Source organism: Arvicola amphibius, chromosome 1 (assembly GCF_903992535.2).
Source record: "Arvicola amphibius chromosome 1, mArvAmp1.2, whole genome shotgun sequence".
NCBI lineage: Eukaryota > Metazoa > Chordata > Mammalia > Rodentia > Cricetidae > Arvicola > Arvicola amphibius.
Genome location: NC_052047.1, coordinates 113,512,689 through 113,540,058, shown reverse-complemented (window position 1 = coordinate 113,540,058; position 27,370 = coordinate 113,512,689). Strand labels below are relative to the sequence as shown.

Here is a 27,370-nt window from a genome sequence, read left to right as displayed (position 1 = left end):
TAGGTTCTGTCCAGTTGACAATCAATATCAACCATTACACTGACCGTACAGGGTACTGCTGTCATCCTGAAAACTTCAGAGCTTCCTTTAAGTAGAGTGTGAAGCTGGCTGTCTCGTCAACTCCTGAATGGTAGCAACTCTCAGAGCCTGCCTTGGCCTCTGATTTAACAGTAGTATCTTCTCCCATTGTACTGATAAAGTGAGACACAGAGAAGTTAATTAAGTTGAACAATTTCCCACTAATTAAAACCAGGATGAAAACCTAGTTTGACATGACTCTGGACCTCCATGCCAGGTCTGCAGTGAGCGATGTAGTCATCTACATTTCAGCGTGGTGATGGACGTCTCAGGGCTGAGAACACAGTGGTACAAACTTCACTGATGTCCTGCAGAGCGCAGGTCACCTAAAATGTGGCGAGAGCGTGTTCATTTATCCTGGAGCAGACCCACCAAGCCTATGGCTTTGATTTCTAATTGTCTGAAGTGCCTTTCCAATCTAATGTGATCCAGAATGTTAATGATCCAGAAATAGCAGGCTGATGCGGGGGGGGGGGGGGGAGGGTGGCGAGGAGTAAGCACACCCTTGATCTGCTTTTCTGTAGACACTGAGTCTGCTCTCAGAATCACTGCCTGCCATTCACAGTGGTCAGCAGCTGTGGCTGTTACTATCATTAGTAACTGTTTCCTCAAAACAGTAGAATCATAAGACAAGAAACCAAGCTGGGATGATAGAGGAGGGGCCGTGGTGGGGAAGGCTGGCTTCTCCGAATCAGTGGGGCTCCTGCTGCCTCTGTAGTGAGTCTGGAGGCACTGAGGGGGCCTAGGGAAGAAGAAGGTGTCCTGAGGGCCCTGTATCTGGACCCCTTTTTTTATTTCAGAGGGATCCTGGCTTCTGTAGATCCCCTGCTTCAGTAGGGGCAAATACAGAAGAGGAAATGTCTTAAACATGAGAAGATTAGCATAGCTTGTAGGGCAAGAGTGGATGAGAAGAAGGGGAGAAGTCACTTTCTGCTCTCCCTCCTTACTTCTTAGCTGAGCATGGGGCCCCTGGCTGACCTTTAAGACAGGACACAGCTATACTAGACACAATGAAGTAATCTGCCCAGCTCTGCTGGCTTATCTCAAGGAGATGTTGGTGGAAGCCAAGTCTACCATCTGTCTAGTGGGCAGGAGAGTATAAGGTTTGTCTGGAGGAGGAGACAGCGCCATGCCTTGTGGAGATGGAGCCCTAACCATGCCATGACAGGTACAATATCTGGAATGTGTCTCTGTGGATCTTTCCATCATGGCCAGGGCATTGTGCTTTCTGACTGGTTGAAAGCATCGTTCTCACACTAGCATATTCAGTGTAAGAATGAGAATGGCCTCCTCCTCCTCATGGGGCTCAGAGAGTTAGTCTCAGTTTTGAGTAATAAGAAAAGCTAACCATAGACATTCAATATTACTTCCCCTCTGTATTAGTGTGCGCACACATAACAGACACGGCTCCGCACTGGCTCAGGACAAATGTAGCGGCAGCATTATCTTGCACTCTGAGGTTGACCTCCTTGTTCCTGGTCCCGGAAGTAACCTCGCCGTTACCGTTTTTGTTGTGGAGTCTTGGTCTGTTTTACTTTCTGAAGAGTTATTTCTCCAAAAACGCCCCAGGGGTCTTTCTGTTCCTTTGCTATTTCAATTCTGTTGGCCACACTGAGGGACTCCTGGGCTCTCATTGTAGACTGGCTGATAGTGGCTGCCAGAAGCCGGTTGATTTGAAATCTGAGATTTCTCAGCTGTAGCTGATCTTTCTCTATCCTGCCAGCCAGCTCCCAAATAATGACACAGAGACTTCTTATTAATTATGAACGCTCAGCCGATAGCTTAGGCTTGTTTCTAATTAGTTCTTGTAACTTAAATTAACCCATTTCTATTAATTTACATGCTCTTACATGTGGCTCATCTCCTATAGGTCATTCTTCCTCTGTGTCTGGCTAGCGACTCCACCCTTCTTCTTCCCAGCATTCTCTTTGCACTGGAAATCCTGCCTAGCTATTGACTGTCCAGCTTTTTATTAAACCAATCAAATAATCCCTCTTCACAATGCACAAAAAGATTGTTCCACAATACTCAGCTTTTTCTCACCTGCAAGGAATAAATTTTGGGAAGTGTTTGTGAGTGGATGCCACATGCTCTTGGAAACATGGCTTAGTGAAGCCAAGGTGACACAGCCCACTTGCTTGGGAGGACCTTCTCTGGCAGTGTCACAGTAGGAAGCCCCCCATAGGTCTATTTCCATCTCTGACAATGGACATAAAGCCCCTTCACCCTGAGAAGACACCTAAGACAAGTAGCCCATAGTGAGGATAGAATCCTATCCTAGCATCTTCCATTACTGCCTCCCCAGGTTAGACACCCTCCCCACTTTGAGAGTGTTCCTTATAAGCCAGGCTGGCCTCACTATGTAGCAGAAGATGACCTTGTACTTTTGATCTAGAGTGCTAGGATCCTAAGCATGCCACCATGCCGGGTGTATGTGATCCTGCAGAGTCTACCCAGGGCTTTGTGCACATACAAGATGAACACATTGTTCTCTGGCAATTCCATATGCATAGATGAGGCACTCTGATTGCCTTCAGCACATCTTCTCTCATCCCCCCCTCCTGACCACACCTCTCTTCTTCACTAATCTTATCCCAGCATCTATAACCTTCTGTTTTCTTTGTGTTCCGCTGGTTTTGACAAGTTCCATCTGTGTAACTTTGGGATTAGAGCCTGGTAGGTTTACTAGTGAGTACACAACTCATGACAATGCCCCTCCCCCCAAGACTATTAGTAATCAATAGTTCAATAGTACGGTATAGGGTTCCATGAGTCCCTCCTCCATTCATGACTGACTGTTGAGTGGGCCTATCATGTACAAGTAACTATAGCTGATATGAGTTCATGCCGATATTATCTGTGCCAAGTGTAAAAGATGGCAATGCACTTTCTTCTCACTATCTTTTGGCTCTTCCATTCTTTCCTTCTCCTCTTTTGCAGTGTTACCCAAGCCTTCATCTGTTACTTATTCTTAGCATCTTGGGCAGCAGTGGGTCTCTACAGTATAGTCACCATTGTTCACTATGGAGAGGTTTTTCATATTAGTTCTGAGGGTAGCTGTTGTGTGAGGAGATAACAAAGTTAGAAGGCTCTTTGATGCTAAATATAGCTGGATATCAGTAGTAATTCCCCCACGGGTCTATTACCTGACAAAGGTATGGTTTTCTGATAATACTTATAGTATTAGGCATGGGTTTCCTTCTGGAGAATGTGACTTGAATCCAAGCTGAGACTGGTTGGTTTCTCATATACTAGTCATGCCACTATGCATATTTGGGCACATATTACATTGTATGTTTGTATTGTATGATTGTAGTTTATAGAATTCACAGCTGAATTAGACTGTTGCACCCTCCACGCCAGTGGCCTACACAACATTTTTCAGTACTTTGAATGCTTTCCAGGAGAAAAGAGGACATGAGTTCAATTCCAGTTTGATTTTTCTGTGTCCTGAAACAAAGGCGTTCTGCTCTCTTCAGCAATAGGAGTCTTATCATCCAGTTCAGGTGGAACGAGAGCCAAATGAGCTGGAACTTCCACGTGGAAAGGTGAGGACCTAAACCATCTGAGGGGACTCTGAGGCCTCCAGGACCAATGTTCCTGTGGAGGTTTCTTACTCCTAGCCCTGAGATTTTTGTCTTCACTCCTTGCAGGAAATGATTCTCAAGACACACAGGCACACGTTATAAGCAGTGAAATCACCGAACTAGACCACCCTTTGGGCAGAAACTAAGATTTATTTGGGGAAATTCAAACTACCAAGACTGTCTCTTGAGGGCAGAGAGACTAGAAATAGGCAGGGAGAGTCTTGCTGGTTTTAAGTGGCTGTGTAGAGGTGGGAGAAGGCTTGAAAGGCGAAACAGACTGGAAATTAGAGTAATAGGGGCCGCTGTGGGCCAGAGCAGCCTGGGACACTAGCGTGGGGACGTTCTTCTGTTACATATTTGTTGAAGTTCCTGGGGAACTAGATACCCCATTACCGGAGGTAATTAACTGCTGGGGACAGAGAAAGGAAGTGACAGTTTTTCTTGACAAATACAAACCTGAGTCACAAGATTTCTGAGGAATGCTGACTATGTGCAATCCTGTTTCCCTGATCAGATTCCAACCTAAACAGAGCCCAGTCTGTCGTTTATGATATTGTCAGAAGCACTGCATTTTTGGGGGGAGGCTACTTTGGAACTAACAGGTACCCCTCCCCAAACCTTCTTTTTCTTTTTAGCTGGGCGTTCTCCCCAACTTTGAAGCAAATCTATTTTCCAAGAGCTTGTCTGGTGAGTGTACCCAGTTCTTGCCCCTCAGATTTGGAGGAGCATTTGTGAGGTGTATCTGTGTCAGGGTGAGAGACTGGTCTTATATCACTTAGTTTTCCAGAACTTGTGGTCAGCACGTCTGCAAAGCAGGAATATTGTAACAGTTTCTGCGGAGAGAGGGAGGGAGGGAGAGAGAGAGAGAGAGAGAGAGAGAGAGAGAGAGAGAGAGAGAGATCATATTGCTTCCCTTACCCTCCACCTATGAGCGGGCAGCAGAATTTTCATGTATTACTGGAAATTAGACATGGTTAATTAATGGTGGGGAATACCCAGTCCTGGGCAAGGAGTTGAGTAAACTGTGGTTTTACTGGTGTAAGCGTCGGGGTAAGGATGGGAGTGGAGGTGGAGGTGGGGAGGAGTGGAGCTGAGTGGAGTGTGGTAGAATGAACCAGAAGATATCAACTCAAACTGCAAGGGAGGAGGGGCAGAGAAGAAAGACCCGCACCCACATGGAAGATGTTGAGGGAGGGAGTGTGTCTCGAGAGATCCGAAAAGCAACTGGGTAGAAATGAAGACTTGGAAGAGACTGAGTGCTTATAGCCGAGAAGCAGTTGGCAGATAGTGGCCCTTGCTTCCGGTCTCTGCAGCTCCTGAATGACCTTGACCACAAAGCTCAGACTCCCGCTCTCTCTCTCACCTATGCTGTAGGCCAGCAACTATCACTGGATCTCACCGGATCTCCTTGGCTCCCCAGTCCTTGTGACCTCTGTTGAAATAATTCAGATGAGACACACAAGGTAAATGTGGAAGAGGGGAGGTTCACTGCAGGGTAAAGCGGGCACCTTCAGGGGATGAGAGTGGCCCATGGCTAGAGACACCACCGCACCAACTTACTGATGTCAAGCAGGTTTTATCCTTCTTTTGACCTTCTGAGTCAGGATTTTGCCATCTATCCCTGGCTAGCCTAGAGCTCACTACATAGGCAGGCTGGCTTTGAACATGTGGCTTTCCTTCTTCCTGTGTCTCCAGAGCTGAGATTACAATCACACATCACCATGCCTGGGGCTATTTTGTACTGTTTTGAAAGACTCTGGGACAGACGGTTTTCTTGAAGTGTTTTTCTATGCAGGTGATTGATTAACAGGCCTGTTTGGATTGACTTGCAGAAGGGGCAATGGTCCATAAAGCCTCTGACTGTACTGAGATTTTTGGAGAGATCTAAAATCCTAGAGCCACGTTAGACAGTTAGTGAATGGTGGCCTTTCGGGAAGTTCAGCATGTCACCGATACGAATCAGGTCCCATTTCTCTGAGCAGTAATCCACGTCTTATGACCATCCACGTCTTATGACCATCCACGTCTTATGACCATCCACGTCTTATGACCATCCACGTCTTATGACCATCCACGTCTTATGACCATCCACGTCTTATGACCATCCACGTCTTATGACCATCCACGTCTTATGACCATCCATGTCTTATGGTCCCACTCCTTGTTTTCCATGCTTTTTATAAGAGGGGCATTAGCTCTTCATGAAGCTATTTCTTCCTCACAGAAACATTCCCTCCTGGAAGGAATAGACAGCCAGTTAAGACTTGAGAAGTAAACAAAGCTTCGAAGTCCCAGGCAGGTCCTTACCAGATTCACAGGGTGACCCTCCCAAGACTACATTAGCAGTGACATTTGCTGGAGAGAGGAGACATTCCAGCTACGCTCCAACTGGCCTGGTCACGTGCAGAGAACTCCAGGACACTATTCCATGACTCATTGATCATGACAGAGTATGCTTTTCAGTGATGGAGCTGTGTATGAGTTACCCACGTTCCTGCAATTAACCCCTACCCATGCTCGGTAAATCAGTTTAATAAACTCATTGGCTCATCAAGTTGGAGTTCATTGGAATCATCAGTTTGGTCTGTCATTGCTACCTTATCTTAGGGGAGTAGATAGTTTTTCATGCATCCTCAGGCATTGTCACGTGACAGTCCCAATGGCCTTTAGCCTGCTAGTATCGAAGTAGCTACCTAACAATCCTAGCCTCTTTGGGCCACGGTGAGAGACTTGGGTGAACTGTGGATGGAAATGCTGTCTCTACTGCTGCTGGTGGGACTTCCGAGCTCAGATCTCTTCCAGCACATTGTGGAGGGAGACTGCTAAGCCACTGGCTCCACAGCATCAGGCTGCACAATGCCCCAGATCCTCAGTCTCTTGAAACGGCCTTGACACATAACAGGAGATTGAAGGGATGGGGCCCACCTCACCTGTAATGGAGGCAGACAGCTGATACTGTGATAACCCCCATCGTAACCTGAGATGGGCCAACTGGTGGCTTCATGCTGCCTCAGAAAAGGCTGTCCCTTGCATCTGGACACAGGGCTGCACTCTTCTAGAAATGGTTTCAGCTCACTCTGCTGTTCTTTGGCCAGCCCGCAGGGACAGTGGCGTCCTTAGTTCTCCCTGGTGGGTCACCGCTTGCTCCCCTTGCACCATGGCGCAGGTGGACAGTCAAAGCATTGCTCAGCTCTGCTGGGCCCTGGTTAGTCTGTCCTGGAGGAGAAATGGAACATGGGAGTCTGTTTGCAGCTAGTAATGAGCAGGCCTGCAGGGTGATGTGTGATCAGAAGAGAGAAATCCGGCTCAGGGTTTGGTGTGTGGTAATGACCCTCTAAAATAAGGAATGTAATTATACCTTGAAATTGAATGATTCCTTTATTCTCTGAAACAGAATGTACTAGACTTGGGAAGCCCCTGGCGCTCTTGCTCCTTCATCTATTTCTACCCCTCTTTTTCTGCCAATGTGCTTGCCTCACATTCCAGAAAGACTTTCTAGGGTTGAAATCCACTGAAGATGGACTGCCGCCTGGTTTGTCATGCTGAGTCCTTGTAGGGCTGATACTTTGGCACAATGGCGAGGCTGCACCATGGACCAGCTCGGTGGTCCCCAGTGATCTCAATTCACCATCAGCTCCTTCATTTGAGGAGTATTAACATAGTTGGCCCTCCCTCTCTACAGGTTCACGTTCATGATTTCAAACGGTTGTGTATTAGACATGTAAAAATTATGTCTGCACTGAACATGGGCATACTATTTTCTTGTCTGCATTCGCCAACAACACAGAATGAGAGCTTATACTGCATTTGCATTGCATCGAGTATTGGAACCATCTAGAGAGGATTTGAAGCAGGTGGGAGGATGAGCAGCTGTGTAGATTCTAGAATCAAAATACTGTTCCGGAGCCCAGCTCCCCTAGACACCAAGGTAAGGTCATGGTCCCTGAGGGTAGAGCCAAAGAGAAAGGAAAGAGAGATGAGTCTCCATTTCCACTTTTCTGTCTTAAGTGTCTCTTTTCCCATTAAGATTATCTTTCTCAGTTTATATCAGTGCTAAAAGGGGGCTTGGTCAGTGGCAGATGTCAACCAACCAGAAGTTGTTTCCATGCTCATGGACAGAAGTGGGGACCAAAAAGGGGCACATGAACAACTTAAGTCCAGTAGATTAGGGGGAATTCTCCAGGAGAGGAATACTTGAACATGAATCCAAACCCAGGTCCCTTGCTTTCCATGTGGGAGTCCCTTTTCTACCAGAGAAGTCTGTGGCACTTGTTAATAAAATTTTACTTGGTGCTGAGCTGTCTTCCTGTCTTTGAGTTCTTTAATTGACACAGAAAAAGAAACCTACCTGCTAGCTGGTACCAAAGGGGTTTAGGTATTTACCTTATTGGCACATAGTGGGTATTGGCACATAGTGTGTATTCAGTAAATGAGTTTGGGAAAACATAAGGAAGAGAAAGAATCATTAGAGTAAAAGCAAGTGACTAATGCCAGAACATTATGACAAATGCCACTGGAGTCTGGAGTCTGCCCTTCACCAGGCAGGAAAATGAGAATACTGAGAACACCATCTGTCTGTGTGTCCCACCTGAAGCCTGTGGGCGGAGGGTGGCCAGAGCAGTGAGGAACACAGCTCAATATAAAATGGGAACTTACTTGAAACATTATGAAATATTTTTCCTTTTTGTTATTTGTTTGTAATTCCATTGTGCAGCCCTTGAGCATGAACTTTGAACTTTGTTGATGACAGTGTTGGGTAGTAATGTCAAAAGGTTGGACAAGCCTGTCCCTATAGTGTAAGGTTATACTTGGCTTGAAGTGTGACAATCTGTGCAAAGAGCCCAACAGAGCACTGCCTGTCCTGTGATGGTATTCAGTGTCTGTCTTCTGTTGGTATCAGCTTAGAAGGCTTCAGGGCTTTTAGTCTGTGGCTAATTTGAAAACAGGAAGTAAAAAGTCACTACCCCCAAAGGTCTACTATGTTCTGAAGGTTCAGCTCTCATACCACAGCAGGCAGCCACGCTGGGGACTGGGTGAAGAGAAGGGATTGGAAAGCCAAAAGAGGGGCACAGCTAACAGAAGATCAGGTGAGCAGTTAGATACTGTAGGGCCATTGGCATGGAGATCAGCTCCAAAGGATACTGTGTTGTAAAGAGGGTGTGGCAAGCTGGGTGTGTGGACGCATTGTTGAAATCCTGGGAAGATTTCCATCTCCAAAAGTATCTTCTGGGGTGGACTTGACAAAGGGCTTCTTTTCTGTACACAGCTGCAAGGACAGGATTCCTGGGCGTGGCTGAGCAGAGCTCTCTGTAAAACGGATTTGGGCAGTGTGGTTGGCTCACACCCCTATCTCCAATACTTGGGAGCTGGAGGCAAGTTGATTTCTGAGTTTGGTGCTGCCTGGATCGACACCGTGAGCTCTAGATCAGCCAGGGCTACATAGAAAGACTCCCCTCAGTAAAGGAAAGAGAAAGAAAGGAAGCTTTTTGATTACAGACATTCCAGTTCTTTACTGCTTCTGGGATCTCCATGGCCTCAGAGCAGGACCACATGTTTCCTGAATGTGCACGCAGGTGAAAACAAACGTGGCTTTGCGTATACAGGAGATGATAGCTGAGGATTTGGATAAATAGAAGGTTGCATGCCTGATTCCAGACTGTTCCTTAAGCAATCAGAATCTTGTTCTATACACCCCATGGCTCTCCATCCTTGTGATTGCTGCTAAAGGAATTTAGAGAGGAAAGAGTGTGGTGTGGAAGATGGCAGAGTTTGCTGCAGAGTAGAACGGGGCACACTCTGAAAGGCTGAGAGAGGACTACTCTGCTAACTCTGTGCTTTGTACTGCTGAGAAGTCTCTAGAGCAGACAGTGTTCCTGATCAGTGTTTTCCTCTAGGTGATTGGCAGGCCCATTTAAATTGCCTTTTATAGGAGAAGACAATGGTATGCCTTTGTTCTTTACTGAAAAGCAAGCTTCTGGCTAGATAGTAATCCCACAAGGTTTAGACAGTTATCCGCGAATGCCCTGGAAGGCAATTTTGAATGCTTGTCAGAGACACTTCCAGGTCTAGTTCTGACTGGTTCCGTAGTTTTACAGTTCCAGTTCCTGGGTTTACAAGCTGCTGATCATAAAGGAAGGGTTGGTCCTTAATGCCTGCCAATGTCTAACTAGCTACCACACACTTACTCCCCACAGTAGACTTTACTTCCTATTCTTTCGTCCTCTGCCTTCTGGAAAGACCACTCCCTCCTCTCCAGTCACCTCCATATAATTAGAAGCAATTGTCCTTGAGCAGACACCCTCTGGAACAGCTGTGCTTATAAACACAACCCTCAACCTCACACATGCATGAGACACATACCTTAAAAACTAGGCAGGCTTTCTTGACCTGAGAAGATGTGCTCCATACTGGGTTGGACTGCAAAGGTCAAAGCCATCTGTTCAGAGCCTCTGGCCTCCCTTTCCAACTTGGAGAATGTCTGGGTTTGGCTGGCTCCATCCTCTGAGAGGACAGTGATTTTGGAAGCTGCCTCAGGCCCTCACAGTCTGTGCTCAGCACCATGTTGGTCATTAGGCAACTCCACTTGCTGCCTCTGACTTAGAAGCCCAGGCGACAGGTGGCAAGTACAATGACGGGCTGAGGATGCTAGCCTGCAGCCAACACTCCAACTGACTAGACCTGGACAAGGCCGGTGCCACCTTGAAGATCATCTTACAGTTACTTGCTGTTTTCTCTGCCTACAACGGCGCAGAACAAGTTAAACCCAGCCCATGTTTCCATCTGACTTTTTGTTGGTTGAGACTGCTCATTCGTTCCTGGCTGCCCAGGCCATGAAATGATCACTCAGAAACTATATTATTTTTAATACTGCTTGGCCAGTAGCTTAAGTGTATTTTTAGCTTACTCTTATATCTTAAATTAACCCATTTATATTATGTTATATTTTATCATGAGGCTTGTAGTCTACCAGCAAGGTTCCAGCTGGCAGATCATGTCGTTCTCCTCTGGTAGCTAAATGGCTTCTCCTTGACTCCACCTACTCTCTCCTCTATCTGCTTGGAATTCCTGCCTTGCCCTATTCCACTAAGCCACTGACCAAAACAGATTTTTTTCATTAGCCAATAAAAGCAACACATAAACAGAAGGACCCCCCACACCAACTTTTGAGGGGTATGGGTATGTGTACATACTTGCATACACATGGTCATATGGAGGCGACGGTAAACCTCGGCTGTCGTTCCTTATTTTTTGAGACAGAGTCTCTCGCTGACTTGGAACTTGCCAAGTAAGCTAAGCTGGCTGAATTCTCCCCAGAACTGGCATTTCCCACCACCCCTGTCTCTCCACGTGTGTTTTGGGTATGGAGTTCAGGTTCTTGTGACTGCAGGGCAAAGACCATCAGGTGCACGTCGTTTTGCATCTTCTCCCCAGGAATTCTTCCACTAAGCCCTGTCCCTTCACAGACGGTCTCAACCCTTCCTCTCAATCGTCCTGTGGAGTACACACTCTTTCTACACAGGAAGATGTAGGCAAGAAGAGGCAAAGGGGTGGTTTGAGGGCACAGTGCATGGTGCCCTTCATGACTTGGTGTCTGACTCATTCTGGGGAGGGTGGAAAGGAAATCGACACTCCCTGGGCACCAGCCATGGGCTCTCTGTTTCTCCACAGAGCTTTATGAAAATCTATGAAAGTCTAACCCCTGGCTCTGATGTAATAACCAACGAGAAGAAATCAAGTTTCTGCTAATCCTGCCACTGTTGTGGCTAGCTACCACTCTCTTCCTGTTGTTCCTCACAAAACTCAACATGTGTGAATGTCATCAGATGTCCAGCTTTTCCTGGCTTCCTGTCTCCAAATGCCACCTCGCAGAGCCAACCACTGTTGGGCTCAGCCTTGCCCAGGCCCCTAGCCAAGGGCACCCTGTCCCAGCACACTGGATTTACAGTCTTCATCGGAGTGTGACTTCTGGGGTTGGCCTGCTGCCCCCTCACCCAGTGAAAGGGTTGACTGTGAGCAAGGGAGCAGGAAGTGACAGCAGGAACACATGCTTGCAACCTCCTTCCCCGCTCCATTCAGCCTGGCTGACCTTAAGACAGGGTACCTCTTTGCAACCCATGTTCTCATTGCTGGGGCTTAGTGACCTGAAGACTGGTTCTGACTCACAGCTTTTGATCTGGGCCTTTGACTAGATGTCTCTGTGTCTGCTTAAGCGAGGTGAGCATCTATACATGTTGGGGTCTAAGCAGCAACCCAGTTACATTCTCAGAATGCAAGGTTTAAGTGCAGCACTTGAGAGTTTTATTAGGATTCTGTTGTGCATGTGTGTAGTTGAAGAACTTGGCTTATGTGACTCGAGACGGACAAGACCTGGTGGGACCTATAGAGCAGGCCAGCAGGCTGGAAATGGAAGCCACCCTATTTCTATAGGGCATAAGTAAGGCTGGAAATTCAGAGAGAGCTTCTGTTTGAAAGCTTGAGTCTGAGGCGGAATTCTTTGAAAAGTCTTGAGCTTCTCTCTTAAGGACTTCCAGCTGATTAGATGAAGCCAACCAGATTATGGGGCATAATATGCTTTACTCCAAATCTACTGATGGAAGTGTTAATCGCACCTGGAGCAAAACCCTCCCAGCTTTGTCTGGAGTCTGAAATCCAGACTGTGTTTAACAGCTGGGTCTCATCACCATGGACACAGAACTCACTGCCTCAGTACTGCTCACCTGTGACTCCCAATAGCAGAACCAGAAGCCAGGCCAGTCCCCACAAAGCTCCCTGTGATGCACCAGGGTGACCTGGTGCAGTAGCAGTGACTGTCTCTAGTGCTATGCTCAGCCGAGAGTCCCTAGTCAAACTGATATGTCTTTGGGTTGGAGCTCCTAAAGTTTCATGCAGACATGAAAGCGGGGCCTCAGAAGTATAACTGGAAGCAGAGTGCCCCTTGATGTGCATGTGCTGTGACATTCGGGAATGCGGTTCTGCCAGCAGCAAGCAAGTCTCCTACCCTGAAGGTAATGTCTAGGACACAGAGGTAGAGGTGGGGCTTCTTCTCTGGTTATCATGGGGTCAGCAGTTTGCTGCTCCACTATGGGCTCTGCCATTATGAGCTTCAATTGAGGATGGGCAATATTTCAATGCACAGGTTCTCAACTCTCAAGGAAGGGTTTACTTGGGGCTTATAGTGAATCCATGAGCATCATGGCGGGGAGCATGGCAGCGGGTAGGCGGGCATGAACTAGGGCAGCAGCTGAGCGAGCTCACACACTGATCCATAGGCAGGAGGCAGAGAGTGCACTTGGAATGGCCAGAGTCTTTCTAAACCTCAAAGCCTTTCCCCAGTGACACACCTCCTTCAATAAGGTCACATTTCTTAATCCTTCCCAAAGAGTTCCACCAACTAGGGACCAAGAATTCAAACTTATGAGCCTCTGAGATCCATTCTCATTCAAGCCACCACATATACCATATGTTTAAATATTTAAATTCTATAAATCGTATAAATCACACCATTAGATGAAAGGTGTTCTGTGCTCCTACCTGGACAAATGGCCCTTCATCACGTTTGGCCTCAGAATCCTCATCTTCTTCTCAAGCTCAGAGGATGCAGCACTGACAGCAGAACCCATGCCTGTCCCCCAGCACCTGGACTGCCCTTCTTTCTCCTCTGCTCCTGGCTCTATAGCACATTGCCAGGGGCACTTCATGCACACAAATAGACAGGCCATCTTGTACATCACAGCTGTGGCTGAACTCTGCAAATGGGTCTCTCATGCCCACCTCCAGCCCAAGACTATGCACAGCACTGGGGTGGCCTCGCTTTTGAATAATGGGTTCGGAGGAGAGGCCGTCCCAAGTGTGAAAGGCAGGCTCAGGCTGTGGGAGAGGACTAATTCGGAACATCTAGAGTTCAGCTGGGTACAGCACGTGAAGAGGGGCAAGCTGAGGGTTGACTCTGCCTGTGGACCCCAAGGACTCTTCTGCCTCATGAGGAAGGGGATGGCTCGGAATGACCAGACAGTCTCTAAAATGTGAGGTCTATAGCAGGAGCCCTCTTTTCCTAAGAATGTGCTTGGACATCAGACTAGTACTGCATGTGTATTAAGGATTAGCTTCTCACATGGGTCCCCATCCATGTTGATGATGGATAGTCAGGGTTTCCATGGTTACCCCCTCCTCTCTCACCAGTCTCATCTGCTTTTTTCTTCCATTTCTAATCTTGGAGATTTCCCCAAATTTGCCATCTGTATACAGATTGTATTTTGGGGGCAGCCAGGTCTGGCAGCCACTGCCCTGCAGGGCAGTCTAAACACATGTTGCTACTTTGTTTTTTATTTCACTGCAGCTTTTGAAAACATCATCCTGTTCCTTATGTATTCTTTATTTTAACTCAGCTGAGTCTATATCTGTGATTCTTTTAGCCCAGTATACAACAACCATGATCTTTTATGATATTCAGCTTTCTAAATTATATTCTGTTTCTTGAGGTAAGTAATTTTTTAAAGACAGAATTTTGTCTTTCTGCCTTATTGTACATCCTATTAGAATATATATAGATATGTATCTAATATGCATAATATATATATTATATTATATGCATTGATTTTTCAAGACAGGGTTTCTCTGTGTATCCTTAGCTGTCCTGGAACTCATTCTGTAGACCATGCTGGCCTCTTACTCAGAGATTCGTCTGCCTCTGCCTCCTGATTGCTGGGATCAAAGGCGTTCACCACCACCTGGCATATCTGGGTATTTTTGAGAGGAGGTTAAACTAGACTTTCTTTCATGATGCCAGCAGATTTTCTGGTCCCTCAGGGTCCACGTACTTCCTGCATGCACACACATCGATCAGTTATGTGGCTTGAGCTCAAATCCAGAATCAGGTCTCTAGACTTTTGGCCAAACATGAGTCTGTTTCTGAAGCCCCTGTTCTTGCTCTGAGCACAAGCCCCAACCTTGTGTGGTTTTGTTTTTCTCTTCTGTCTGTGTTGCCCTCTAGTCAGGTGAGCGGGATTCGTAGGGGGCTGGCTGTTCCTGCCCTCTAGTCAGGTGAGCGGGACTCGCAGGGGGCTGGCTGTTCCTGCCCCACCACTTTCCATGCTGTCCCAGGATGCAGTTCCTACCACTCCCCCGTGCAATTGACTCCGTGGAGCTTTAGCTTCTGGGTGCTTTTATAACACCGAACTGAGAAGGGGAGACATCACATCAGTAATCATGAGTTTGGTTGTCTCGAGAACAAAGCACTGCACAGTAAGGACAGACACGCTTGTTTTTAGCTCCTATTATCAAGGCAGGGGAAGATGGGAGGAATACAAATTCTTTTCATGGGCCCCTCTCGGTAACGCCTAGTCCTCTGTGCTGGAGTCAAAGAGCAGAACAGCCAACCTGAACAGAAATGTACCACATGCTTGCATCTTGAATTAACTTTGTAAACTAAAGAAGTTTCTACCCTAATTGCTTTCTTTCAATCTTAGCTTCAAAATATCTAGTTCCAAGTGATAGAGACCCTCGCAAGCTATTCAGAGGGAGAGGCAGAAGAATTAAGGAGATGGCTTGGGAGCTGGGAAAAGCAGGTAGACCAGGGAAACAGCTCTGTGCGGTTGGTTCCCTTAGGCCTGAGAAAACGGGAGGCGTGTGGTGATTCACACTGTGATATGTGACTACCAGGAGTTAGATGAGAGAAGGTCATGCCCCGTGCCTGCAGCACTCTGTCCACAACCTTGGTAGGTTCCTCCTTCATACTCGGAGTGCTCTGCCCTGTAGTGCAAGCTGATGGAAGTGTACTGGCTGCTAAGTTGAAGCTGAGCTCAGCAGGTCATATCTGGAGCCTGGTGGCTGTGGCAAAGACGGCAGCTCCTGCGGGTAATGGGGTTGCGTCCTGCCCCAGTAGCAACACATTTGGAGAAGCAATGAGCCCGCTGCCCAGAGAAAAGGCTCTCCAGTAAATTAGCCTTGTCACTGCCTCTTCCACAGTGTATGTAGGCTTCACCTGGCTGGCAGCCAGCACCATTCTACTGTCCCCATCTTAAAGGTTAGGTCTTGTCTGGCTCTCTGACTTTGTCACGTGACCGTTAAGCTCCATCTTTCTCCGCGGCTCTCCTGTGCGGTTTGTGGAGCCCTCTGTAGCTGTTGTGCTTCTTCAAGATGGTTAGTGGGGTAGGGTCCGCATTTCAACCCATTCTTAGCAGTGTCCATTGTCTGTCTTCAGGACACAGGCTGGTCTCAGAGGAGGCCTCATGGCAGGGTCTGAAGGGCTGGATTTGGACTGAAAGACTTTTTAAGTCTCTGTTCCCTTTTTTCAAAGTGTCTCGGGGCTGTCTCCACTTGTATTTGGAGGCTCCTTTGCATACAGCGACATTGTAATGTGTTCAGAAATGTCCCAGTATACCCCACAGACAGGACACTCTCAGTGTGGAAGCTATGGGGTCGGTACAGGTTGTTCCTTCTCAGAGGACTCAAGGTCTAGTCTGCACTTTCCTGCATTCCCTCATTTCCACATCCTATAAAGAAGTACAAGGGTTCTTCTGAGTCTGCACTCCCCAGGGAGTCCCTGCTGGACATGTGAAGTGGGGGGCAGAGTCAGCTGGGGTGAAGACCCACTCTGCTTTCTTCTCTGCAGGGAAAAGATTATTTAATTAGGATAAGCCCTGCCCTGTGACCTGATCAAGACATCAAAGCTCACCGGTGTCAATGACATCCCTTCCCTTCCACCTCCTCCTTCCTTTGTCCTGCTCACACACTCCACAAATAAGAGAAAGTATTGGTTTTGTTATTCTGACCTATTTTATTTAGCATTATAGTTACAGTTGTATTCATTTGTTTTACTGGAAACAATAAAATTTTGTTGTTAATGGTTGAAAATGCATATGTGTACACACACACATATATCTCACACACACATATATCATATATATATATATATATATATATATATATATACACATATATAAAACAGTTTAGCAATCTTTTTGTATGTTGGTGGAGACCTAGGCTGATGCCATCGTTTGGTTGTTGTGAATAGTGACCCAGTTAGTGAATAGTGACCTTTTTAGCACTTTAGTGTGGAGTGACTTTTTTAGTGACCTTTAGTGTGGAGTGACCTTTTTTAGCACTCCACACTAATCACTTGAGCTGACTAGTTCATACTGATCCAGATTACTATAGCCAGTAAAGCTGTCTGTCTGTCTGTCTTGTCTGAAGGAGAAAAACTGTCCACAACAAAGGCAAATTAACAGATTTCATAACCACTAACCCAGCACCCTAGAAAATACTTGAAGGAATCCTAGCCACAAGAAAGCAAGGTAAGCACACCTCCAAAGCCAAGGGGAAGAAAGAGAGCCCTAGAATATCAGAAAAGCAAAGAAAGACTGGGAAGCTACCAACCGTCACAAAACAACAGAGTAACAGAAATAAACATGCACATTCGATACGAGTTCTGAGTTCTTTTAAAGGATATCTTCTCTCTACTCTTTAGAGTCCATATATGCATACACTATATCCAGGCCATATGCCTCAGTTTCCGCTGACTCTCCCAATACTCCCTGACACTTCTCCCACCACTGCCACATCCTTTTATTGTAACCCAGTGAGGGCAAAAGATTGCTGAGCTGTGGACTGAGCTTGTGACTTGACCGTGTGCGAGTGACCACAGCTGTGGTGAGTCTGGAGTACAGTGGCCACGGCGTGTCCAGAAGGCTGCATTCACAGCTCTCCTCTTCATCCTCCGGCTCCCACATTCTTTCTATCCCTTCTTCAGGGATTTTCCTTGAGGCTCGGGTTGGGGGCGGTGTAAATTTTCATTTAGGGCTGAGCGCTCCTCAGGTCCTTTTTCTCAGCTCTTGGATCAGTTGTGAATCTGTGCATTAACATCCACTACAGAAAGAACCTTCTCTGGCCAAGGTGGAGAGCAGCGCTGATCTATGGGCATAAGCATACAAATATTTAGAAAGCTGTTTGACAACATGTCCATTAAACCAAGCAACAGTAGCAGCTTCCCCGCTTGGCTCTGTGACCTCCCAAGCCGTGGACTTTTGACTAGGTTTACAGTATCAGGAATCAATTCTCTTCTGTGGAGCAGGCCTCAGATCTAATCAGAAAGTGATCAATTCCACCCGTATCCTTCATCCCACTATTGTCATAGCGATTGCATTTTCCCCAATAGGTTGGTGTTATAGCTTTCAGAGTCCAGCTCTGGATAAGATCATTGATGTCTCTTCGTCCCCACTAGCCTGCACAGCACATTTTGTCTGTTTCTATGACAACTAGCCAGCAGGTAAGATGTTTCCAGAGCAAAGAAATCTGAACACTGATAGTCTTAATTCCCCTATCAAAAGACACTGGTTAACAGATTTTATTAAAAGAACAGGACCCAACTATTTGTTGCATGATAGAAATGCATCTCACTGGCAAAGACAAACCCAGCCTTAGGGGAAGGGTCAGAAAAGTACACCAAGCAAACAGAACTAGAAAACAAGCAGATATGGCAATACCAATATCAGAGAAAGTAGAGTTTAGGCCAAAGCTACCCAGAAAAAACAAAGAAAACCATTTATTTTTGATTAAGAGAACTATCCATCAAAATGACATACGATTCTAAATATATGTGCACTGAATATTGGCATACGCGGTTTCATAAAATAGACGCTATTGTTTGTAAAGACACAGACTGACTCAGCACAATAATAGTGGGTGGCTTTAACACCCCACTCTCACCAGTAGGCAGATTATCCTGACAAAACCTAAGCAATAACCTTTACCTTTTAAAGCGGTGCATGGCACTTGTACATATTTACAGGCACAATGAGACGCTTCAGTTCATGCACACAATGCGTAGTTATCCAATGATCTTCTGATGCATTTCTGATTCCTTTGTGTTCACAGCTTTTGAGCTCCTCTCTTCTAGACATCTATAAAACATAAGTTATTGTCAACTGTAGTCACCACTGAAGGGCTCTAGAACTTATTCCTCCTGCCTGACTATATTTTGGGACCCGTTATCTGACCTTTTCTCTACTTTTGTTCCTTGCTGATCACTAACCTCTCTTCTCTGAGATCAGCATTTTTAGCTTCCGCACAAGAGTAAAGTACTTGACATTTGTCTTTGTATTTCTGTTCTATTTGACTCAACACTAAGTCCTCTAGTTCCATCTGTTTTGCACAAATGATAAGATTTTACTATTAAGTATGACTGAATAATATTCCACTGGGTGGGTAGCATTTTCATTATCTATCCAAGATGGACACTTTGATTTATTTTATATCTTAGATACTAAGCATGGGAAGGCAGCTATTTCTGTTTTTTTATGTATATCTGTGTATGCAGTATGCATATGTATTGGCAAATGTGTGTGTGCACATATACATGCGTATGCACATGTGGAGGCCCAAGGTTGAAGCTGGGTATCCTGCTTGACTGCTATTCATTCTTATTCATTGAGATAAGGTTTCTTTTTGAACATGGAGCTTGCCAATTCAACTTCTGATGGTATTTACTATCTCTATTGCTTACACTCTGGGATTGAGTAGCCACCATGCCTTTCTGCATTTCATGGACTGTAAGCATCCAAATTCTGGGCCTCACCTTGACTTACAAGTGCTTTATCTACTGAGCCATCTCCCCAGCCTACGTGTCTCTTACAGAAGCTCAGTTCATTTCCTTTCGAGATGTACCCAGAAATGGCACAGATGGGTTATACAGCAGCTTTATTTCAGGTTTTGAGGACACCCTACTGTTCTCCACAGTGTCTGCATCCATTTACATTTCTACCAACAGAACATAATCTTTCAAAGTCTGGGGAGGAAGGACCGTCCTTGGCCTGTTTGGACCAGGTGTGTGTGAGCTGGCCAATCAACGCTGGTGAGGGGTGGGGAACCACAGGACACTGTCCAATCAGTAGAGGTCACAACAGGGGACTGTGAAGAGGGAAGACAGTAAACTGGGAAAGGGTGAAACCATCTCGGGCAGTTTCTGTTGCTTTGTGGTTTTCCCAGTATGTCAGTGAAAGGTATAGAGGTCCACCAAGTGAGCCTGAGGGATGGCCACTTGAGACAACTTCCCAGAGCACGGGAAATTCCTCTTTTCCCTGTCATCTTCCTCCATGTGACAAAGACCATCAGAGTTCTCTAAGTGTGCTGGTTGTAGTATGGAAATCCACTGAACTTTGATGAAGGAATTAATGTTCTAACAATGTGTGGCTTCAGTCTGGTCATTTGAGTTTGAAGTTGGTGACTCAAAGGGGACCAAGAAACAGCAACAACAAAGGAGGTACAGACTCAGGCTGAGGATGCGAGGGGAGCAGTGATAGATGCTGCTTTCCCTTCTGGTTTATAATTTATCTAGGTCACTGTATTAGGAGTCCAGGCTGCGCCAGCATCTCTAGCCGAGCTACAGCTCTGCCCTCCATGATCTCACGGCTTCCTTCCCAGCCCAATTTACCATGGAAGCAACTGCACTGTACTTATTTGTTCATGGGTCTGCTTTCCTGACTGGACCAGAACCTCTGGGGAAAAGTCTGGTTCACGGCAACCTTGTATTCCTAGCAGGAATCCAGCTCAAGCAGCACAGGTTCAAGAATATTTGTTAGGTAGACCATACCCAACATTTGCTGAGCTAAGGCAGAGTCAGAAACACCTTCCTTCTTTCTGGTTCTCCGTCCTCACTTTTCTGTGTCTCCCTATTTATATACTTTCTCAGATTAGAGTCCTTATCCAAATCCTGGTCCCCTTGTCTGTACCCTTGACTCTTGCAGGGCCTCTGTACCCCGCTTCCTCATAACCCAGCCCCTGAACCACATTCTGCTAACATTGCTTGGACTGGGCAAACAGATCCTGGTGCCCAGCTCCCCGCCTACCAGGACGCTACAGCTCCTCACGCGGTAGAGGAGTTGGGCTTCTCCACTTTATCTTCTGTTTCATGTGTTGGTGTGGACCATGTCTAAATGCCTGTCTGGTATTCCATGCTGTTTCTGGGACCATTGCCTGCTGGTCATCTTCTTTCCATGAACATTATTAGCTTGGTGAAACGATCACACACAGCACCAGGGCTCTGGAATCTCTGCTTTGCTGTACAGGTCTAGTGCGAACCCTCCCTGGTCCCCTCCAGAGCTCTTTCCTGCACTCCTGCGAAGGGAGGAGCTGGGAGCACTCTGTATTTACTTGACTGGGGAGTTGCCATGGCCACCATGTCAAACAGTCCCTGGAGCAGAAACTTGCCTGGCTGACTCTATAAACTGCAGCCTCTGTGTGTGGCTGCTTGACTCCGCACAAGGAACAGGGGAGACCTGGGAGAACACAGAAAGACCATCTACCAGAAAGGGGGCAATACTCAAGGAGTAGGCTCAGCTTCTATAGGTAATGAATCTTGGGTCTAACAGAATAGTAGGTGTCCCATGGGACCAGACAGGTGACAGTATTTTTGAATTATTGTTCTGGAGCTCCCTTAAGAAAAGTATCACAAACTGGGTGACTTAAATTAACAGAAGTGGGGCCGGTGAGGTGGCTCAGCAGGTAAAGATGCTTGCTGCCCAGTCTGATGATCCGAGTTCATCAGGAACCCACACGGTGGAAGGAGAGCATCTACTCTGGAAAGTAGGTCCTCCGGCTTGGATGAAATCCCCCTGGATTGGGAAGGTCATTCCACCACACTGTTTGCTTCTTCAAGAGCGCTTTGCCAAGGCAGGAACATAAGATTCCATTCTAAGGAATCTGAAAACATTTCAGATGAATGTGCCTATTCATTCATATAATTATACAGATCCCTCCCCAAAGCTCTAATTCCAAGTACTTCAGCAAAATAGAATAATGAGCCAGGATACTGAGAGGAGACAACAGTCTTGGAATCCAAAGTCCCCAGAGGATCAGGGCCAGCTCCCTAAACACTGCTTCTCTACAAGGAAGGAAGCTGATCCAAAGGGACAGAATGGAACTACCATTGGAACTTAGACACCAGACCCAAGCTGGCAACTGCCTTCTCAGACTGGCAAGAGACCCTTCATGCCTAAGCAAGACAGTCTGGTTTACACTGCTGTGGAGGTGTTCCCTTGCTAAACAGTTAGGCTGGGTTTCCAAGCACATAGAAGTCCTTCAAGGATTTATGAAGGTGAGGGGGAGGGGGCAAAATAAGGCGTCCTTGATAGTATTTCTTACATGCAAGACAGAGAGGCTGCCCTGGGGAGGTGTAGACATATTATAGACACATTCTGTTTGTTTCCCCTGTGCCCTCCAAAAATGACTTACTCCAGACATTTTAATTGCGTGAGGGAGGAACCAGCTGCTCTCTACCAGAGAGGATTCTTCATGGGAACTTCTAGAAATTTGCTCTGCCTATAGAAGCAGAAAAGGAAAGTTTGTGGAAGAACAGTGAACAGCCATAGGGTTGGGAGAAAACTGAAAATCAGACCCCAGAAGGGTCATCAAGTGTGGAAGTTTACCAACCTTCCCACCATCCAATGGCTGCCAGTTAGGATGACTCCCATCTGTAATCCCAGTACTCCTGAGGCTGAGACAGTAGGATTGCAGTGAGTTTGAGGCCAGTCTGGGTGATATCATGAGTTTGAGGCTAGCCTGGGTGACATAGTGAGTTTGAGGCTAGCCTGGGCTTATAATGGGACTCTGTCTCAGGAAATCAATGAACCAACCAACTAACCAACCCACCGACATTCCCAAGTGGGAGAACCGATTTGAGCCACTGTGTCCATGTTTCTGGATCAGTGGGTTTCAGAGGAAGGAAGAAAAGCTATTTCACAATGGAACTGAAATAGGGCAGGCAAAAGAAGCCATTCACCATTCTACTAGTAATCGGTCATCTTCTTCCCTCTTTGCCTTCCTCCCTCCTTTCCTCCCTCCCTCCCTCCCTGTATCCATCCCTCTTTCCTTCCTACCTCTCTCCATTCCTCCTTTCTTCCTCCCTCCCTCCTCCCTTCCTCTATTGTAACCAACTATCATACTGTTCCTGCTATGAGTTGAATCGTGCCGATGAAATAAAACTCGGGGCTTGCCTTTAAATAAGCTGTGTGGCGTTGGGAGATGATTTAAAAAGATGTGTGGTTGTTCAAGTTATGGCCCCTCTGGCTGCACGGAAACAAAACAAGTTCCTCAGGAGAGGTGCATGTTGAGTGCAAGAATTCTGTGCTCTCCCAGATCAAAGACCAAGGAGTCTGTGTGCACCAGGGAAGAAGGACCCAACAGCTGGCTCCACCCTCCCTCTCTGGCCCCCGAGCATAGAGTTTCTCCTCTTCTGCTCATTGTGGCCCATTTCTCTATCTCCACAATGCAGCCTCCTCTGTGCACCAACTTGCAGATGGCTGCCCTTACTTTCAATTTACAGGACCTGTTCAACACTAGCCTGTGGCAATCTCATGTCCCATATCAAGTTCCCAAGATAGTCTGTTCTCTTCTACTTCAAGGTTAGGTTTCTTTTATTTTCATCTTCTTGTGTGTGTGTGTGTGTATGCATGTGGAAGGCTGAGAGGGTGTATGTGTGTGTGTGTGTGTGTGTGTGTGTGTGTGTGTGTGTGTGTGTGTAAGCCAGCAGTCAACCCTGGGTGTCTATTCCTCAGGTGACAGTCACTCTGCTCTTTGAGACAGGGTCTCTCACTGGGACCTAGGGCTTACTAGGCTGGGATGAAGTGAACCCTAGGGATGCTCTAGTTGTCACTCCCAGCACTAGGACTGCCAGCATGAGCCACCGTATCATCTTCTTCTGGTTGTCAGGGATCAACTTCAGGTCCTCATGTGTGCACAACAAGCATTTTACCCATTTAGCCATTTTCCCAGCTCCACAGAGTCAGGGTTCTAACCAGCATACTGGCTGGCTGCTTTGGGGGGGGGGGTTGGGGGGGGTCAGGTGGCCATCACCAGTTAAGCCCATCCCTAGGGGTGTCTTCTTTTTTTTTCCCAGGTAAGATTTGGACAGATGACCTATGGGTGTGAAGCCACCAACTGTAGATGGGGTGGACTCTGTGGAACATTTTGTTTAGTTTTCTTTCTACAGTCTACGATTACAGTTGTTTGGAGACAAGGCCTGGTTGTTTTGGAAGATGTTTAGCAGAGAAAAGGAGAGAGACGGGCTAGAAGCTTGAGGAGACGTTGTGATTGAGGCATGGTGGGTCTCCTTTGCTTTGCCAAGTGCATACCCTCTGTGCACCTGACCTGTGCTGCTCCCTGGACCCAGAATGCCCACCACACTGCTGCATTCTCTGAGCAATCTGGAAAGGCCTTGCCCCATGGAGGTGATGGATGGGTCAGAGAGGAACAAGTTGACCAAATAGACTTTTCTCTCACCTTTCACACAGGCTTCTTGTTATTGAGGTTTCTGTGACTCGGGCCCACTGAGACCTCACACGCTTTTCCTTTGCCCTTCAGTCCCTGCCAGACCAGTTATGTTTCCTTTGCAGCAATCTAGCTGTTTCCAGACTTCTCTGGTGAATTGCTTCTGAAGGCCTCATGAATATACCATTGGGGTGTTACAGCATGACTCCACTTATCTTTTCAAAAGTATTTTTAAGAAATAATACATATTAATCATACAGCTTAAAGGGGTTCACTGTGATATCCCGTATGTATATCCACTGTGCACGGATTGTGCTCCTCCATCCCTCCAGACCTAGGTCATCTTCCCGCTTTTTCCCTAGCACCCTTCCTGGTTCCCAGAAGTCCTTCCAAATTTCTTTCTATTCACCTTCCCCCTTCCTGATTTCTAGTTACTACTTTTCTGTTCTGTACTTACGTGACCTTGGCTTTGGCTTTACATGCGTGAACAAGATGATGTGGTGTTTGTCTTTCTGTGCCTGGCTTTTTTCACTCAACACAATTGTCGTAGTTACTTTTCTATGGCTCTGAAGAGACATTATGACCAAGATAACTTATTAAAGAAAGCGTTGAATTGGGGGCTTGCTGACAGTTTCAGAGGGTGAGTCCATGATTATCATGGTGAAGAGAATGGAGGCAGGAAGTCAGATGCTAGAGCAGCAGCTGAGAGCCATATCCTTATCCATAGGCAGGGAGAGAACCTCTGGGCTTGACATGGGCTTTTGAAACCTCCAAGTCCATCCCCAGTGACACACTTTCTCCATCAAGGCCATACCTTCTAATCCTTCCCAAAACTATTCCATCAACTAGGGACCTAACACTCAAATATGTGAAACTATGGGTATCCGGGACATTCATTCAAAACACCATAATGATGTTCTTTGGTTCCATTCATACAGTTGCAAATTACTACATTTCACTTCTTCTTTATTCCATCAGGTAAATATAGTAACATAATAAACAACGTCTTCCTGGTGCCCATGTCCCCTATCCCTGGAGGAATGAGGCCAGCAGTGAATAACAGCTAACCCAACTGTCTGGAGAGGTACCACTTGCATGAGAACCTGCATGTGCACAGGACTGGATGTCTCAACCATATAGCAACAGTTGTTTGAAAAAAGCTTTGATCACTAGCAACCAAGGAGGCCAATCTAATCAAAAGAGCATTTACTATGTGTCTAAGTTGTAAAGAGGCTGACAGGAAGATTTGAATAAAGAAAACAAACCCCCATCCTAATGCCATCGTTATCACTTGGTGTATTTCCTTCCAGGTTTTTTTTCTATGTACATGTTTTAAACATTGCTTCTGATTATGGCTGCCAAACTTGCTCACATTCGCCATGTTGTTAGAGGAGTTCAGCAAACTTTCTCATAATCATATGAATAACAGCTGTGGCATTGAGAGGGCATACTAAAATCAACCTCCCCCACCTTTTCCATAGTACCAAGGTGAGGTTTAACCAGACGGTAAGGTCATTCATTCATTTTGTAAAATGATTACTTCCAAGGTGGGAACTGGAGCCATTTGAGATTGGGGATGGGATGTGGAGGTTCTTCTACTCTTGGATGCTCCCAAATGGAGCATGTTCCTGTGGAGAGCTGGCATGGGGAGTTTTGCGTGGGTAGCCGAGTCCCTCTGGATCCTACCCTCCTAACACCACAGGCCCTGCACAGCCAACAGGGCTGCGTGCAAAAGCTGGAGCCATAGTCCCTCTTCAGGTCTAGCAAATAGATGTTCAAACATCAGAAACCCAGCAGGGAGTGTTTCTGGGTCCGTCCTCTGTGGATGATGGATCTGGAAAGGCAGGGCCAGGTGTGGAGAGTCTTGCCTTCAGTCTCCTGGGAGACTGTTCCAAACTGCTGGGCTCCACCATCACGGGCAGGATACATGGATGGAGGCCCTTCTTTCATCCTTGTGGTGTTGGGCAGAGGTGTGGATGGCAATGAGCTCTGGAAGAAATGGCCTTAGCCAAATGAATCATTTTCAAGTCTTGTTTTTTCACCCTCTGGCCAGGGCTAGCTTCTGCTCAGAGTTTCTGGATTTAGCTTGTAAGCGTGCCTCAGACTGAAGGAGAATCTCCAGATAAAGTCAGACTTCCTAAGATGACTGGAATGTGATGTCAAAAGCAGCTTCATTTGCATAATAAAAGCACAATAAAAGTAATAGGACTGTATTTGCTAGCTGAGGCCGTGGGAGTGGAATATTTCACAAATTGTTATTTTAGAAATCGGCTTTGTTCATTGTAATTTATATACAATGTAATCACTCAATTTTAGCTGTACGATTCCTTAAATCACCCCCGACAACTGCTGATGTGCTTGCTTTCTGTCACTATCATCTGGGTTTTTTTTATTTTTTATTTTTTTTTCAGCTGGGTTTTTTTCTACAATTTTCTGTAAATGGGGAATCGTGCAATATGTACCTTACAGAGTTGAGAGTGTATCTTCCTTTACTCAGCATGATTTTAACATTTCATCTGGTGTGCAGAGTCATTGTGTAGTTATATCACAGTGTTTGTATATGTGTCTGTATGTGCACACATGTACATGCATGTATGCGAAGGCCAGAGGTCATGTCTCAGGTCTTCCTCAATTGCTCTCCTGTTGTGGGATGTTACTATAACTCTGTAAAGATGGGGTACATTTGTTTATGCTGCATTTGTTTAGCTATGTAAAGATGTGTTGCTGTTTTACCTTGCCTGCCTAGCTCACCTGATTGTTTTAATAGAAAGATGAATGGCCAATAGCTAGGCAGATAGGCAGTGCTGACAGGCAGAGAGAATAAGTAGGAGGAAGAATCTAGGCTCAACAGGAGAGAACAAGGGAGAAGGAGAGGGAGGAGATACCGGGGCCAGCCAGTCAGACATGGAGTAAGACATTCATAATGAAAGAATGGTTAAAAAGTCCCTAGACAAAATGTAGATGATGAGAAACAGGATAATTTAAGTTATAAGAGCTAGTATGATGAGCATACAATAAGCTGAGCATTCATAATTAATAAGTCTCTGTGTCATGATTTGGAAGTTGGTTGTCGGCCCAGAAGAAAGCCTGCTACACTCGCCACCTTGTTTATAAGAGAGGGCCTCTCAGTGAACCGGGAGCTCACCCATCCAGACTGAGTGGTGCCAACAAGCCCTAGGGATCCTCCCACCTCTGCCTCCCCAGCATTGGGATTATGTGTGTTCGTGTGTGTGTGTGTGTGTGTGTGTGTGTGTGTGACCACACTTGCTGGGAATTTGAACTCAGGTTCTCATGCTCCTAGATTAAGCACCCTTCTGGTTTGCTTTGTGTAGCTGGTAAACACAATGACCTAAAGCAACCTGGAGAAGAGAGAGTCATTGATTGAGGGAAGGCAGGGATGGCACTTGGAGGCAGGAACTGAAGTTCCTGGAAGCAGAGACCACGGA

At 46.4% G+C, this 27,370-nt stretch overlaps 1 long non-coding RNA gene across 1 annotated transcript; it reads left to right on the top strand.

The window, feature by feature from the left end:
- Positions 1–3,501: 3,501 nt before the first annotated feature.
- LOC119805096 lies at positions 3,502–25,179 on the top strand. Its single transcript, XR_005283867.1, has 4 exons — positions 3,502–3,626; positions 4,301–4,352; positions 5,040–5,128; positions 24,903–25,179. It is a non-coding gene; the product is annotated as an uncharacterized LOC119805096 (long non-coding RNA).
- The last annotated feature ends 2,191 nt before the right edge of the window (positions 25,180–27,370 follow it).